The sequence below is a fragment of the Cryptomeria japonica genome, chromosome 3 (genome assembly GCF_030272615.1).
Source record: "Cryptomeria japonica chromosome 3, Sugi_1.0, whole genome shotgun sequence".
In the NCBI taxonomy this organism is placed as follows: Eukaryota; Viridiplantae; Streptophyta; class Pinopsida; order Cupressales; family Cupressaceae; genus Cryptomeria; species Cryptomeria japonica.
Window position 1 is genome coordinate 506,308,220 of NC_081407.1, and position 11,695 is coordinate 506,319,914.

The following is an 11,695-nucleotide window of genomic DNA, read 5'->3' on the forward strand; positions in this document are numbered from 1 at the left end:
TATTTGCATTTAGCTGAAATAGGTTACCTTTGGTCTGCATACCGGTGGCCATCAGTTCACCATTCTTTCCTTTGATTTTGCATAATCTATCTTTGAATTCTAGAGTGAGTCCATTATCATTCAGCTGGGCAACACTCAAAAGGTTGTGTTTGAGACCTTCTACCCAATACAAATTACCAGCACTGCTTTTTCCATTCAAAGAGATGGACCCTCTGCCTTTTACCATACATGGTGCATCATTACCAAATCGGACCACACCACCATCATACTCTTCTAGAGACAGAAACTTACTCTGGTCACTAGTCATGTGGTGAGAACAACCACTGTCAATAATCCACTCATTGGAATTATTAAAGTGAGAGATAAGAGCCTTCTTGTTTGACACATCTTCCTTAACTGCTACAAACACAATGTCTTCACTTTCTTCATCTTCTGATTCCTCATCACTGACACCTTCGTCAACTGCTACAAAATAGTTTCTCTTGTTTCCTCCTTTGAACTTCTTGAACTTCTTTGGTTTGTCCTTATTATCACCATTAGGATAGTTTATAGCAATGTGTCCTATCCTATTGCAAGAAAAGCACTTCAAAGGGAGCATACCTCTATATTTACCAGTTCCCTTAGGAAGTCTCTTGGCAAGAAGAGCTTCAAATTTCATCAGGATCTCCTCATCATCCATTTCTCTATTTTGTCTTCGTTCACAACTGGTACTAGCTTATTTACCCTTTCTAGATGGTACAACAGATGCTCTAAAGGCTGATTCAATCTTTTGCATACTACCATCATAATTATTTAGCTCATAAGCTGTCAATTTAGCAATGATGGAGTCTAGGGATACCTTTGTCTTGTCTATACACCTCAACTCCTGAATAGCAGCAACCCTTATTGCATAAACCGGTAATAAGGATCTCAAGACTTTGCTAACAATAGTGGAATCATCTATTTTACCTCCTGCACTCTTGATGTCTCCAACAATAGTTTTGATTCTTATTCCATATTGTTGAATGGTCTCTCCTTCAACCATCTGCATGTCTTCAAACTTTCCCCTAAGGCTCTCTTCCTTAGCTTGTTTTACATGCTCATCAACACCATAGATATTCTCAATAGCATCCCATACTCCTTTGGGATTGTCTTTATCCTGAACATCAATAAACTCAATGTCAAATAAACTATTGATTAGGGCTTCCATGACTTGCCCATTCTCCTGAATCTCTCTCTTTTGATCATTGGTGAGAGTACCGGTAGGGATAACATAATAATTCTCAACATAGCTCCAGTGTTGAGCACCAATGCTTCTGATGTATATCTTCATTCTGTCCTTCCATATTTTAAAGTTGTCTCTGTTGAACTTTGGACCTTCCCTCTTCATCATTAGAGTGGGATCTTTTCCTCAAGAGGTTAAGCTTACAACACAGAGGACCTGGAGGATGCTCTGATACCAATTGATGAATAAATGATGAATAGTTAGTACCAAACCGGTACTGAGAGGGGGGGGTGAATCAGTACAGGCAAAAACACTTTCCCTGAACCGATTTGACTGCACACATTGAACTTTGACTGACAAGCAATAACACTGGTCTAAATCAGATTACTACCAGTAAAACATAGTGAGAATGTGAAAGACATAAACTGGTAACCCTTAGATTTCCATACAATCTAATACCTCATTTCCACTTCACCCTTCTACATAAACAAGTAATCTATCATAAAAAATATAATGACTGCTAGTTCAACATACTTTACCACTTAATAGAAAATATTAAAGCATCACACATGACATGCAGATTTTTCACGTGGAAACCCAACTGGGAAAAACCATGGTGGGGATGAATACCCACAAGCTGTTCTTTGAACTCTTTTGAAGTCTGCTCTATTACGAGCCTAGTCCGGTTAAAGACTTTTACAATAGGTTTTGGTAGGAACCGATCCTGCTAGGGATCACCCGGTTAAGGGATGGCTAAATAGCTAGTTAAAGATTAGAACCCTGTTAAAGGTTACCTCGCAAGAGGATTTGAAGAAATCATTGAGTTGAGTCACCTTGTTAAAGGATTTACACAAAAGCTTGTTAAAGTTACCCAGTTAAGGGATTTTCCAATTGCTGAAATGGTTAGAAATCAACAGGTAATACACTGATCTGATAACAACACTGAATGCCAAGGTAGATCCACTTTAGCTCCTTCTCTTCTACAATCACACTCTGCAGGTATCAACACACTTCTCCTATCTAGAAAGAATCAAGTATCTCTTCACTTGGATACACACATAGAATTTTCTAACAACTTCAAAATGAAAAACATCATCGACCTTATAGGAAATAGATAGGTTGGTAGCATAAACCCTAAACCCTAAACATTTAGGTTTAACAATTCAATCGGTTCAATCATGACCATTAATCACACTGCATTGAATACAACAGTCTTGAACAGATCTCAAGAGATTCTCCAACGTTCATTCTTTGCCGCTTCAGGAAGTTGATAACCCATCATGTGTTCTCCATCGTTTAGAGAGACTTCGCACATTCTCGAGGTAGATAAGATCAATCTCCATGCAATATCCTCAAGTTAATCCTTCACGCACACAAGGCTGACGTGGAAACACTATCTAATATTTATTATAATTCTAACTCATCACAAGATGTCATCGGTTGAGTCACACAGGCTTGGAATGCATCAACCGGAAGCCCTGAAGTTGAGACTACCAATCGGTAGTCATGCCAAATGAAACCCCAATACAAAAATTCCATTTACCGGTTCTGATTCCAACATACCGGTTCACCTTGAACAAACATACCACTTCACTTTTTCGCATATACTGGTTTACATCATCATATCGGTTCTCTTGCCAGATTGCTTACCACAATATACTGATTCATACTTCAGCATATTGACATCAATGACAACATACAATATCATCATGTCATCATGCTCAACACATATGCCAACAGGATCCACTGTAATACCCTCTCCTGATATAACATGACCAAGATATCTCACCTCTATCTAGAAGAACTCACACTTTGCCATATTGGTGTACAACTGACTCTCCCAAAGACAGTGCAAAACCTGCCTCATGTGCTCCTCATGCTCCTCCACTAACCTCAAGAAAACCAATATATCATCCAAAATACAAGCACAAACCTGTCGAGATACGTCCTGAAAACTCCATTCATCAAGCTCATAAAAATTGATGGAGCATTCGTGAGACCAAAGGTACCACTGTGAACTCATAGTGCCATATCTAGTGTGGAATGTGGTACAATGAATATCTACCTCATGAATTCATAATTGATGATACCTTGACTTAAGGTCTATCTTGGAGAAGGACTTTGCATCCTTAATCTGATCAAACAAGTCATCAATCCTCGGCAAAGGATAATGGTTCTTCACTGTCACCTTATTAAGCTATTTGTAATCAATATATAACCTAAGAGATCCATCCTTCTTCTACACAAACAATACCAGCACACCCCATGGAGAGACACTGGGGTGAATGAATCCATTAGCCAATAACTCCTCCAATTGCAATCTCAACTCACTCAACTCCTGAGTAGTCATCCAATAAGGATCCTTAGATATAGGCTCTGCACTTGGAACCAAATCTATCTGGAAATCAATGTTGCATTTCGGTAGCATACCTAGAATCTCACTAGGGAAAACATCGGAAAACTCCTGGAGAATGGAATGACGATAAAAGAGGTCATCACGATTCGCTCCTTCATCCAAATAATTTACTCTCACTAAAAACAACTGACAACCCTTCTACACACATCGCTTCAACTACGTAGTGGAGATCATGCAAAGAGAGATAGGTCTCTAAACACCTACTATCTTCACACTCTTCCTACTATTATCTACACACTGCACTCTCTTACCATGACAATCAATACTAGCCCGATGAGACTCAAGCTAATCCATTCCTAGCACAAAACTGTATGAACCCAAGGAGAGAACATGAAGATCTACCAAGGTGGTACGAACTCACAACTATGCACCATGGAATCAACTGCCACCTTGGACCCCGTGACCAACTCAACCTATCACCTATCACCTTGCTTTGCTGCAACAAGTCTGCATCACTCTACCACTAAAGGAGAAATGAAAGAATTAGAAGCACCTGAATCAAATAGCACTAAGCAATAGATACCACCTATCTCACATGTAGTCTCAACAGCTATAGCCTATTGCTCAACCTGATGATTATCAACCATCACAAACACACAATGGGATCTCCTTGCATCACCTATTGTAGGCTCGGAAGCTGATAGCCTCTATCTTGACATCTGTGTGGATTTATGAGGGTAGTGGGATGCATAGTGGCCCTCTTGTCCATAATTAAAGTAACTCCCTCTACCAAATCCTCAAGTATCTGGAGGTACACTAGACTGTTGAACACTACCTCTACTTGATTGCTGAAAACTCTGAGCTAGCTGAGAGGAAACTGATCACCTATTGTGCCACCTACCTCGATCTCTATCCTGCTAAGAACTAGACCACTCACAAAACTCTAGCTAGGAAACTGATCACCTATTGTGCTGCCTACCTCGATCTCTATCCTACTAAGAACTAGAACCACTCACAAAACTCTAACTCTAAGGATACTTCTTTCGATACCACAAACCACTCTGAAAGGAAGAGGGATAACTCTTGGCAACTACTGACAATTGCAGCTATGCTCCCCTCACAACTGATCCCAAAATTGGAGCACTAACCGTCTTCACACCTGACACACTTCCCAATTCCAAAGTCGGGTTCTCCTCTGCTAAACGTGCACTGACCAAGATCTCTAATACATGAAATAATTTCCAAAGCTAACCTGGCACAAAGCTCAGAGAACTCAATAAATAGATTTCATTCAAAAACCATGTAATAGAGTCATCCAATTAAAATATTTCAAAAATACTATATTTCATACCAACCCTTTTCGATTTCAAGGTAAGTATTATTTAGGAATATTATTTACTTACTCATTTGAAATCAACCAATCAGAGAAGAGGGTAGGTAAACTATATATTATATCAGCTATACAAATAATATTAATGTAACAATACAAATATAAATGGGATAATAATAAATCAAATCCAAATAATAAATATAAGGCTTGTATAAATAGAAACTAATAATTAAACGTAAAAATCAAATCAATGATTAAGCATAAACATTAGATAAATAATAAATAAATGAATAATGCAAATCAATTAAACATTAAATCAAATTATTTAATAAATTAATCTCAATAATAAATAAATAACCAAATAAATCAAAATAATAAATAATAAATAGATCACTAATCAATAAATCAAATAGATCAAATAGATTAATTAAATTAATCTCAATTAAATAAATGCAAGCCTCTACAATAAATAATTATCAAATATTTGATTAACCAAATAAATAAACGGTAATCATACTATAGGATCAATTAGTTTAAACATTAATAAACTACATTATTCCTATTATTAATTAAATAATAACGCACATTCTGATGTAGGAGCATCCCCGGTTCATAGAAATCTTGCATCAACCAAAAATATTTCCTTTTTGCTTTGCTTTCTGTTTGCAGTTTCAGCATTTCTTTCTATGTGTTCTGGATTTGGCTCACCAAAACCTATGGAGTTAGATTTTGCTTGAAGTCCTGATCATCTTCCTGATTTCCAAACTGTGGAGCATTTGGATCATTTTCTGACAAGTTATCGTTATTGGTTTCCAAGACAGTTTATGTTACTGGTTACCTGGACCTATTTGCATTGGTGATCTACCGGATCCCCTTCGTAGCTTGTGGAGCCCTGAGCATTGATTTTGGTGTTCCTTAGCATGTGGCAGACCTTTCCCCGTGATCTATACTTCATCCTTTGGATTTTTTATAGGAATTTCCTTGGTGGAGGCCGACCTTGTTGGTTTTGCACATTAGGTCTTGTTCTTTGGGTTTCGATCATATAAATCATTATAATAGAGCATTAGAATGTAATCAAGAAGTTATAATTATCACAGAAGGTAGATCTTAAGATTTGAGGTCTCGGTTGTGACTTGTTCTGTATTTTGAGCATGTTTTAGCAGGCCTATGAGCCAGTTTTTGTAACCAAGTTGTTACCAGTTAGTTGTAATCAATTTTCATGATATAATTCAATCTATGTTGCATTTCCTACATCATGTCCCTATTTTTCCATTATGTTTACTCTTGCTAACCGGTTTGGACTGATCTCTTTGAGGTCCCTCCTAGTTGGTGACTCTAACCACAAGACTCTAACCATCAACTTGCGTCATGGTGCAATCTGACAAGGTGAAAAACTAAGCCTAGAGTGAGTGAAAGAAACCCATGCCATCTACAACAACTTTCCATTGGGATAGGACACGCTCAGACCTATGAGACCAGGTGGAGTCGATGTTCAGTACCTATAATATTGCAACCAGAATACAATACATATACAACATATATCCATCATGATAAATAGGCAAGTGAAAAGAGAATCGCAACACCAGCTCGCAATGAGTGATAAGGTAGCGTCCCTTTCACGAAGACAATCACACAATGACAACAATAATACATCACATGAAACCATAATTACCAACTAGGGGTTTTTTATTAAGCAAAAATAGGTTTTGAGGGGACCCGAAACCCCTTACATCACATATTTAAAGATAAAGAATTATAGAAACATAACAGAACCTAGGACTTGGAAACCTAGCAGCCACCAAAAGACCAGCAAAAGGCCAACGAGATGCTGGCAAAAATAGCAACACATGCCACCTACTTAAAAATGTCTAAATCCTGGGAGGCCTCCTTCTCAAGAAGTAGCATAGCCTTGGCATTTTCCTTAAGGTCCAATAGGTCCTGTGGAAGAGACTCTTCCACTAGTTTAGTGCTCTGCCTAGTTCTTCTAGTGGTGCGGGGAGTCAACTTAGAGCTCAAGGCCCCAACATCATTTTCTAGATCCACAACATCCTTCTCATTGTGAATACTCTCCAGCCTGGAAACCAAAGCACTCATGTTGACAACAGAAACTTTCATCATAGTAGCACTCTTCTCCATAATTTTCTTCATCCCTTCCTCAACTTGCATCATATTCTGGTTGATCTCATTTTTCTTCTGATCATTTCTCCTCTTTAACAGTTCCAGTTTGGAAACCAAAGCATTCATGTTGACCAACTAGGGGTTAGAACCATCATAACATCATACATCATATAGTCCTTATAGGAATATCAAGTGCATATGATCCATCCAATGTAAATCCATCCATCAAGTAATCTAGAACATATTATCAATCATATGAATCACCAGATAGCATATGTCCATATAAAATGTCTAGCATCATTAGTATCATCTGAATGGAAATAGAGTCATAAATAATCATCAAAACATCAACCATAAGTCTAAATAGGTCTATCGAAGCAAAAAACAAAATGTGAGTCTAGGAGGGGCACTACAACTAGAGGCATAACACCTTTTTAATACCATCAAAATTGCATGTCTAACCTTATTATCCTCACAATTCAAGAGCCTTTTGCATTGATCTCCAATTCTTTCATCACACTTACATTATGCACTAAATATAGATGTCATGCTTGCCCTTTGAATTTATAGTTTCTTAAAATGAATTCCCCTTTCACAGACTATTGCTACCTGCAAAAATAGTCAATTGTAACAATGCCAAACAACAAATTATGCACGTCTATCTTCCATAGTTGTCATGGATTATTTTTAGGCCTCAATGACACCCAAAATATGTATGCATATGTCTATCTTCCATTGATGTTGTGGAGAATATTTATGTCTACATATGTATATGCATACATTTAAAAATTTCAGTAAATAAGAGAACAAACATATGCCCCAAATTTGCCCAAAAAAGATGTTTTTAGGGCTTAGCTAAAGCTATGCACATGGCCAATGGTGGACATAAAAGGGTGGTCAGATAATTAAATGGTGACACACTCCTAATTTTAAAGTGAAAAATGTGAGTGGGCCCATATGGATAAACACTTAGAAATACGTGTTATTAAATTTTGTAATTGGTTATTTTTAAAATTATTTTTGTTGTTTTCATAGATACATAACATTGTATGTTACATTGTGTTGCAAGTTTGGTCAAAATGAGTTGTTGATGTCTTGTCAATGACATCAACATACTTTGGTTGTCATTAATGATTGGTTGGTATAATTGACATTGAGTTTCATGTGCAATTGTGCTAAGATATTTACTCTACATATCTTCTATATTGTATATATATTAATGTAGTTTGGATATGTTGTTAACCAGTGTTTATAAATTCTATATTTGACATAAAGTACAAAGGAAGTTGTGTTCACCAGTGTGTGATAGTGTTTGTCAGTGTTTTCATATTAAATGCATGCTCTACATTTCTCCACCTTATGGTTTTTGGTGTTGTGGTTTTGGAGTTAAGTTGATAATATCGTTAGCTTCATTCTACTAAGTTGGCATACATTCTTGGGCTTTAGAAGCATGGTTTCAAATTTTAATGGTGTTTACTCTAGGTTTGTCTGACCTTGGGTGTTTACACTTCACATTATTGCTCTAATGATTATGGGTCATTATATAACAGGTTTGATGTTTATTTTGGTCTTAGTTAATATGTTTTGTGGTCCACTTTACATTATTTTCCACCGCAGGAATGTTTATTGCTGACCTAATTTGAATTGTATTTTGTTAAGATACTTAGCTAGCCTTGGGATTTTTGTATATGTGAGGATGATATGAATAAAAGATAATTTGATGAGAATGATATACATGTATGTGCATATGTGTGTCTGCATATAAAGGAAGTGAAATATGATGAAGGTGTGTGAAAGAGGATCTGTCTCCTTGATCGTTTGATGAGTGTTGTTTGAGTTGGTGAAAAATATTGAGTAATGTGGACTTTCATGTGTTAGCTACCAAAATTAGTGGGCCAAAGATATCTATAGATCTTATAGTTGCAGAGGTACATTAGCACGGTGGATTATTTCTCTTTTATTTTTCGTCATTTGGGTAGTGAGCCCTTTGACAATGATAGTTTATTTCTTCCTTCCAAACATTGAGTCTTTCTTTTTAAAAATCACCTTAACCGATGCCACCCTAGCAGGTGTTCATATATTGAGAATATCATTCTCTATGGTTTTTCCCTTAACAAGGTTTTCCATGTAAAAGGATGTTCCTTTTGTATGGTGTGTTCTACTTTTCATGTTATTTCATGCTCATATCTTTTTGTAGTCTAAGTAATAAAGTTAAGTTGAGGATCTGATTAAAAGAAAAGATTTTAAGATTTGTTTGTACAATTGATACACCCCACTCTTAGTTGTCTTTTGTGTAAGAACATTAAAAAATTGGTATCAGATATTTATTTCCTTGGAGTAGAGCTTAACTGATTAAGGATATCCTAATAGCACAAAAAATGACAATCCCTATGTTTCATGGATCCGACTATGCTTTCTGGAAAGTGAAGATGCAAGGTTGCCTGATTTCTCTTGGCTATGAAGTTTAGAAGTTTGTTACACAAAAGTACACTAAACTGCAGACTGGGGAAAACACTCTGGATGAGATCAAGGAATTTGAAGACAATGAAAAAGCAAGGTTTGCTATCTTTAGTGCTCTTTCTAAGACCGAATTAACAAAAGTTGAATCTTTAGAATTGTTATTTAAATTTTGAACCAGCAAAATTTAATAGGCCTATGATCGACCTTACACATCAAAAGAAAGAAAGGTACACAAAACATATCTTCATACTTCATTATTTATCAAAATAGATCATACAAATGAATAATTTATTTCAAATTGCAATGTATTTCAACAATGTATATCTCAAATTTGCTTATAAAAGAAGCTCTTTTATTTACATGAAATGTGTAAGTACCCACACAAGTCATGGGTGTAACTGATAAAGGTAACAACTAGAATGATATACAAATGTATAAATAGAAGGAGAGAGAGAGAGAGAGAGAGAAAGATTTGTCATTTCCTTTCAATGATGAACAATTGCTTTATTGAAGCTGCATCATTATGTCTTCATGCTCCTAGTGCTCCTAAAAGTAGTTGCGGGGGGTGGAGAACAGATGTTTTAGAGCTCGGGATCTTTATTCCTCTATGAATCTACTAATACACATATATATCAGACTACAAATGGAGAAAATCATATCAGATCAAGCAAGAGAATCAAAGAAATCAGAATGACAAATTATCAGAAGCTTCATCAGCTTCTTATTTTTTCTAACTTGTGTGTTCACTGTGCAGGTATCGGAAAAGTTTCAATTTCATGAATATCAAGTATGTGGGAAAAAATGGGCTCCCATAAGGGTTGAGCTCGATATACCAGTCATCACTCACAGGGTGACACTAATAAGTTGTTAACCATAGAATGCAACTCTATCCATGGTCCCATATATTGTCATTCAATGACAGTATAAACCAACATCCAATGACAACATATACAACAATGAATGAACTGCACTCAATAGTCGACAAGTGACTAGAGCCATCATATCAATGATAGAAATAATGAAAGCATAAGACTAGTGTTTTCAAACCATTATTATCAAACAATCCAAACCATGCAAATGAACAACAAGAATTTTTGAATGATCAACCTTTGAGGAAGGAGAAATTTTGTTTTTTAGCAAAAGTAGCTATCACAAAAAAATAAATGCCTTCAATGTCATAAAAAAGTAACAAGAGAAACCAACTTTGAATCAGTTACAAAGTTCTCTAAGTGTGATAACCGATCACGTAAAAACAAAAATTCCCCACCCTCAGTTTGGTTTGCACATTCAAATGATTCCTATTTCACTAAAACAGTATAACAAATCAAGGACAACATTATGAGTGCTAATGAACAATGCATACATGAGAGTAGCTACAACAAGATGTACATTTCAGGGTCAAAGATCTATTAGAACAAATCAGACCTACAAAAGTAAAAGAATGACAAGCCAGTAAGTACATTGTTGTAGAATATCAAACAATAAAAAAGAGAGAGTCGTGAATAGGATGTTGTTGTAGCTACAACACAATGAGGTTATACACTATATGATTATCCAAGTTGAAATAGAACGGTAATAAAGAAAGGATATCACGACATTAACAACAAGATTTCAATGCAGATAAGTTCAAACATTGACTTACTTTATATCAATGAATATATTTTATGTTCTTGATAGGAGTATTATCATATATTATTATAGTGATAGTGTATGTGCATTATCTTCAGAATAAGGGAAAGGATATATTTAATACCATATATTAAACTAGTTAAAGTTGTTATTTATAACATTCTTTTAAACCCTAACTGTTTGTTTCAACATATTTTGATCTTTATTCAAGATTTCAGTTCGCAATGAAGGTGCCAGAGTTTCAGTACGCATATTGCCCATGTTTGAATGTCAATTTGTATTTTCATTTTAATGATAAAAATGATAAATGCTTGATAGTGAAACCAAAGCAGTGTTTTGTGTTATGTGTGTTGGCCTCGGATGAGGGTTTCTGTTTGAGACTCAATGTTGTTTCAAGTTAAAAGTAAAGAGGCCGAAACCCATCTTGATTTTTCAACATAAAACATAATCATCATTTATCGACCCCTTATGTGTTTCAGTATGTTTTTTCAATGCATCTCAGAATTGAAAGGCCAAAACCATATTAGGGTTAATTTTTTCCTTCATCTTGGCTGATTGAAAGTCACAGTTGAGTGAAATAGCAACAAAGTAGGTTAAA

The 11,695-nt window shown here is 35.8% G+C and overlaps 1 pseudogene; it reads right to left on the reverse strand.

Moving 5' to 3' along the window:
• The window catches only part of LOC131045498 (NADH-ubiquinone oxidoreductase chain 4-like), a 55,904-nt pseudogene extending 48,770 nt beyond the window's left edge, over nucleotides 1-7,134 (reverse strand).
• Nucleotides 7,135-11,695: the final 4,561 nt, after the last annotated feature.